Raw genomic sequence first — 7,027 nt, 5'->3', positions numbered from 1 at the left:
AGGCTTTCCTTTTGTTCACTTCTTTGATTGATTTTTCAGAACAAAAGTAGTTCTGCCTAATGTAGAGAATAGACAAGAGCAGGTCGAGGGGAAATAGAATAAGTTGTGCATCTGAATAAGCCATAACTTCAGCAAAAAGGGGAGTCTGGCTAAAAGTCACAATGGGCTTTGTTCCTTCTAGAGCACAGGTGAGCGATCTGTGGCCCATTTTCATTTTACATGGTCCACAATGTCACCATTCTTCCATCCCAGTTCTCCCATCCCAATAGAGTCCCTTCCCTTCTTGAGCCCCAATGACAAGTTTTAGTGGGACATTTGAAAGGCCATAGAATGTTAATCAGCCAAAGGTCTAGCTATAGAGAAACGTTTTCCAATTCCTTTTCCAATGATCCCTAATGTTTGTTTGCCTTTTTCACAGCTGCCGCACGCTGGGTTGACATCTCCATCAAGCTATCTACTACGACCCCAAGGTCTCGTTGCTCGTCTGTCACCCCCAGTTCAGACCCCATGAGTGTACAGTATTCATGAAATCAATACATTTTGCCCCAAAGCCCCAAACTTTACCCTTTCTTTGGCACTGAATCAAATTTGTCATTTTACCACCCATTCACTCGGTCTGGAGAGTTCTTCACAATCTCTCCTTGTTTGAACAACCCTGAACAATTTAACGTCATCAGCAACCTTAGCCACCTCACTGCTCAGCCCTACCTCAAGATAGTTTATGATCAAGTCAAAAAGAACACATCCCAATAACAACCCTTGGGTGATTCCACTTTGTACATTTCCTTCTTAATTTCCCCAAACTTTTAAAAGTGCTCACCCCCTTCATCCTATGTACTGTAGGTAGAAGAGGCAATGGTGGTTCTTCTTTGGGGGTGGGGAATCTGAATTAGTTTTGTTCTAGTTTAGCATACCCGTCAACATTTCTCCGATGAAAATAGGTATGTCCATGTCTATTATTATTATTATTATTATTATTATTATTATTATTATTATTCTGACTGGGTTGCCTCAGCCACTTTGGGCAGCTTCCAATATACAGTATAGAAAAACATAATAAAATAAAAACATTTAAAAGCTTCCCTATCCAGGGCTGCCTTCAGATGTCTTCTAAAGGTTATATGGCTACTTATCTTCTTGGCTCGGGGGTTGCATGACTCCATACCTTCCAACATTTTGCCAATGAAAACAGGGACATTTTAAGGAAAAGCAGGACATTCCGGGATCAAATCAGAAACCATGACAGCTTCTGTAAATCCAGTATTGTCCCTGGAAAATGGGGACATTTGGAGGGTCTGGATTAGTCTTTATTCTGAATTAGCTAATCCAGAATGCTTTTGTCTCTGGCTCCACCCACTGCTAGCAAGGATCCCCCAATGAAAAACTCCCAAGGGAATGCAGCCCTTGAGAGGCAGATTACTGGTCTTCCCTATACAGTGGTACCTCGGATGTCGATCGGTTGTCGATTCCGGAAGTCCGTTTGACTTCCAAAACGTTTGGAAACCAAAGCGTGGCTTCTGATTGTCTGCAGGAAGCTCCTGCAGCCAACACAAACCGGAACACTCACTTCCGGGTTTGTGGCGCTCGGGAGCCAAAACGTCAGGGTACCAAGGCTTTCGACAACCAAGGTACGACTGTACTCTCAAGGAGAAGGTTCCCCTTTTACTTCCACTGCTGGCCAGATTTGACAATACTAAGCTAGTAGAGCAGTGCTATTATTCAGTATAGGACAGCTTCCTGCATAAGTTGTGCTAACCCATTCTTGCTCTTCAGCACTTATTTCATGGTGCACCCCAGCATCCCCAGGACTGTTTTGCCTGGTTGATACCATCTGGAGTCAATTCACAAGGAAAAACAAAGTGGTTTGGTGACAGGCATGGGATAGGCAGCTTGGCACGGCTTGCGGCCTTCAGGAATGCAGGTCCCAAGGAAGCCTGATGGGGATGTGTGTGCCTTGGCAAACTTGTCTTGCTTCGGTTGGAGGCATCTCGGAGCTGCTGCCCAGGCCAGCTGTTGACAACTTTCCTCCAAAGGGTTTTTGATGAGCCACGAAGCGGTCAACAAACAAAAGGCTTCGGGTTTCAAGTTGAAACCCTCACATAGTTTGACCAATTAAAGTCATTTGCTGGAAACGCCACGAAATGGGACGTTGCCTCATCCCCATACGTTTTTAATGTCTCTCTCTCTCTCCCCCCCCCCCCGTCTCCTCTCCACTGTCGCTGTACAGCTTAAACACAAAACAGAACTGGGAATACAGTAAATATTAGCCATTCCATTCCATCCTCTTGCTGGCTAGTTAAACAGCTGGGTATTAGAACTACTAGGAGATGCTCTTTGGAAAGAGATAATCAGTTCCTAAATTAGATACAAGCGCCATTAACTCATTTGTGTGTGTGTGTGTGTGTGTGCCTCGTCAATGTAAAGTTATCTCGATCTGGCTGGATGCCAAGCTGTCTTGAAGATTAAACAAAGCATATGTTAGCAGACTACACCCTCACCAACTCATCACTTCTTAAATTGATCTGTCTAAAACAGGGGTGGGGAGCATAAAACCCGGGGTCAAATGCAGCCCTTCAGATTGGGAGTGGGAAAATCTGACAACTTCAATTTCTATCAATTTCACACTCTCCATTCTTAAGTTTTGTTCTCCACATCACTTTGCGACTTTTTAAAAAACGTCCTCATGAAAATTCACCAGCACTTTAGTGCAAGTTTCACCTAATATACACATATATGTATGATGCAGTTGTATCTAAGTATAGACATTTTCGCAAGCAAATTTCCTTAATATAAAGTGGTACCTTGGTTGTTGAACGTATCCATTCTGGAAGACCATTCAACTTCTGAAACGTTTGACAACTGAGGCACAATGGGTGGTCAGCAAATTCCATTGAGAAAATGGAGAAACGCGCCTTGGAAGCTGTTCAACTTCCAAGGCGCATTTGAAAACAGAAGCATTCACTTCCGGCTTTCCAGCATTCGAGTCTTGAAGCATTTGGCTTCCATGATGCTCAAAAACCGAGGCTCCACAGTAATGACTTTTTGTACATTATTTTCAGTCTATGCGGTGTTAGGGGAGGGGTAGGGGTGACATGTCATGGTCCTTTTGGGGTAGTTTGTCCACCTTTGACCCCCATCCTACACTCAGCTCTCACCTGTGACTCCTAGAAGCTGTCAGCCATATTCCGGGAATGGCTTCGGCTGGCTGGCTAAACTAGGCGAGGGGTATGATGGGTCTTTAACTCTTGGTGAGTTAGGGTCCTCCCCTGCATACGTAGACAGGATTGGGTCAATGAGACCAATAGTGAGTCCAACAACCAATATAGCAGTTTCTGAACATCCTGGAGAGGGATGTGAGGAGCAGATAGAATCGTAGAATCGTAGAACTATATAATTGGAAGGGAACATGAGGATCATCAAGTCCAAAGATTGCGGACTGGGACTATGGCTACAGCTCTGTACAGGTAAGTGCATATAGATAGGGGATCAGGTGTGATCCTGACTGCCACCCCATCCATATATTCATCAATCAAGGCTGTTCTATTCCTAGGATCTGAGATACTAGATGGTAAGAGCAATTCTTTTTTTGCCTTTTTGTTTTTATTTGAATTTATTTTATGACACACACACACACACACACACACACACACACACACACATTAAACATAAAATAATGATACATAACACTAAAACTTACAAAAAACAAAAACAAAAACAGAGAAATACAACTAAAACATTGTTACTTACAAAAATCTATACAAACAAATGAACATCAATATATATACCATACTTCATTTCTTCTTTTCTTCTAATTGATATCTATTTTTCTTTCCTTAATACCTTTTTTATTTTTAGTTTTGACTTACATACATTATTTTATTTTGCAGAAGTTAATTGAAACAAGTCCAAGTATTAATTTGAGGGCACTGCTTTTTAAGGCATTCTCTATATTTTCCCAAGTCTTTTTGAAATTTTTGTTTGAGGTGATCCCTGATAGCTTCTGTCAATCTGGCCAATTCGATATAATCTAATAATTTATCTTGCCATTCTTTTTTTGTTATTTCTTTTTTCCAATTTTTGGCAATTAATGTTCTCACGGCCCCTGTAGCATAAATGATTTTTTTCCCTCTGACTATATCTGTATCAATAAAAAAAGCTTCTGTTTTCTTAATAAAATTTTGTTTGAATATTTTCTTTAGCTCCTCATACACCTTATCCCAGAAGCCCTTGGTTTTATCACATGTCCACCACATATGTATGAGTGTCCCCTCTACCTGATTACACCCCCAACACAGATTTGATTTTGTTTCATACATTTTGCATATTTTGGTTGGCGTTAAATGCCATCTATAAAACATCTTTATCAGGTTTTCCTTTATCGCTTCGCAATGTGTAAATTTCCAACTCCCCCCCCCATTATTTTTCCTATGATGATAATTCAATAGTTTTACCTAAGAGCAATTCTTTGCCCAAGAGTATTTTCAGCAGTTGCTTCTGCAATCAGCATTTGGAAGGGGGCTCAATGCCTTATTGCAGGTGTCTCCAGACAACAAGAAAAAAAAAAGGAAATAGATCCAAACAATCTGGGTCTGTTTCTTGTAGTCAACAGCATGCTCAGTTCTGCTCCAAAGTAAAGTGGTTGGCAATTGCTAGGAAGCAAATAGGCCGAGGTTGTCAGACAGATCAGTAAAATGAACAGCAATTTTATCCGACACTGACTGGGCAGTGCTGAAATGTTGACATGCTGATTTTCCATGAAAGAAGCAGACCTTTATAGTATGGAGATTGTATAGTCCGATCAAGAACACAACAGCAAAATAACAATTTGTTGCAATCCTCTTTTTATATAAAGACGCAAAAAGAAAAGAAAAAGGCCCAACATGGAGAAACTACCAAAAATGCCCTTCTTGTAGCAAATGATCAGTTTCCTGTTCAAAACAATTAAATACTGAGTCTTCAGTTCTCAGCAGCCCTGACCATGACTTGTAGGTGTCTCCAGATTGCCAGAATTTTGCATTAGGCATTCAAGTGTACACTTGAAATTAAGCTTTGTGCATTTAAAGTGGATTGAAATACTAGTGCAAAAAGCTTAAAATAATTTTCTGATCGTCGTCCCCCTCCGCCCCCCAGTTAGGAAAGATTCTCCAAAAGTTCTTGCAGGGCTTAAACCAGGATCCTCTTGTGTCTGGACTGACTTGTGACAAAACTTAACCAGGCAAGTTTCAGAGCTGGGACATGATAGCCATGTTCAAATATATAAAATGATGTCATATAGAGGAGGGAGAAAGGTTGCTTTCTGCTGCTCCAGAGAAGCGGACATGGAGCAATGGATTCAAGCTACAAGAAAGAAGATTGTACCTAAACATTAGGAAGAACTTCCTGACAGTAAGAGCTGTTCGACAGTGGAATTTGCTACCAAGGAGTATGGTGGAGTCTCCTTCTTTGGAGGTCTTTAAGCAGAGGCTTGACAGGCATATGTCAAGAATGCTTTGATGGTGTTTCCTGCTTGGCAGGGGGTTGGACTGGATGGCCCTTGTGGTCTCTTCCAACTCTATGATTCTATGTTCCATTGTAGACTCCTTAAAGCAGGGATTGGCATCCTCTTTGGGCCAATGAGCACACTTGGAATTCTGAGAAAGTGCCATGAGCACCAATCAAAATATGGCTGCCATGTGTGTATGTGTTGTAACACATTTCATTTCATTTTTAATTTGTAAAGGTAAAGGACCCCTGGATGGTTAAGTCCAGTCAAAGGCGGCTATGGGGTTGTGGCGCTCATCTCGCTTTCAGGCCGAGGGAGCTGGTGTTTGTCCACAGACAGCTTTCCGGGTCATGTGGCCAGCGTGACTAAACCACTACTGGCGCATGAAGGACTTTGACGAGTGAAAGAGCGCACAGAAACACTGTTTACCTGTTTACTGCCACAGCGGTACCTGTTTATCTACTTGCACTGGCATGCTTTCAAACTGCTAGGTTGGCAGGAACTGGAGCAGAACAACAGGAGCTCACCCCATCGCGGGGATTCGAACCAAGCCCAAGAGGCTCAGTGGTTTAGACCACAGCGCCACCCGCATCCCTTTTAATTTGTATACCTATGTTGTCTTCCATAGGTTAGGCATGCAGGGACCTCCGTAATGCATGAAGTGTAAGTTTGCCATTTGGGCTTTTTGAAATATGTTGCTGGCCTCCTTTTAAGCCTCATTCTTGGGGAGATGATGGTGTTGGAGGAGGAGGGGGTAAAGGCCTCGAAGCAGCCTTTCCCACAGAGGTTTATAAAAGAGACTGACGTGTGTGCAGTGGAAATGGACAGCAATGGAGATGGATCTAGATAAAAAGCAATTAGGCTTTTCAATTCCTCATCAGCACCCTTTGGGGAAAAGGCCTAGGGACTAATCAAGAGACATTTGAAAGCAGAGAAGGAATAGCCCTGGAGACAAGCCATCTAAGAACAGGAAAGCCACCTCGCCACTCTGATGCGATTGTTATCTGTGGTGGAAATTGCCCCCTTCCCCTCCACTTCAGCTCCAAGGTCAGATGTACACCACCTAATGGACTTAATGGATGTCCTTTCGGGAAGGGCTGCTATGGTGAATGCAATCCACTCCCAAGTCAAGAAATAGCTTCCCATTACAATCGCCATTACGTAAAATTATGTTATTGCCTCTTCCCTCCCCCGCCTCGCTTAGGAAGCAAGCCCTGAGATGTCTGGCCTTTTCAGACGTGTTCGAAAGCCCACTCATTTATTCTGTACATGTTTGGCTGCACATTGCTAGCCAGGATGTCATTGCCGAGCCGATGGAGAGCTGTAAAAGTATTTGAGTGATGATGGACTTGAAAAGTGAGCTCAGGCATACCTCTTCAATATACCTCTTCCTGTATATCAAAGTCCACATGAACTGCTTTGGTTCTTTATTTCAAAGCTGCATGGAATTTCCTCTGCAATTTATTACACACAGACACAGACACAGACACAGACACAGACACACACACACACACACACACACACACACACACACACACACCATAC

Source organism: Zootoca vivipara, chromosome Z1 (assembly GCF_965207765.1).
Source record: "Zootoca vivipara chromosome Z1, rZooViv2.hap1.1, whole genome shotgun sequence".
NCBI lineage: Eukaryota > Metazoa > Chordata > Lepidosauria > Squamata > Lacertidae > Zootoca > Zootoca vivipara.
Note: the sequence above shows the minus strand (reverse complement) of the source record.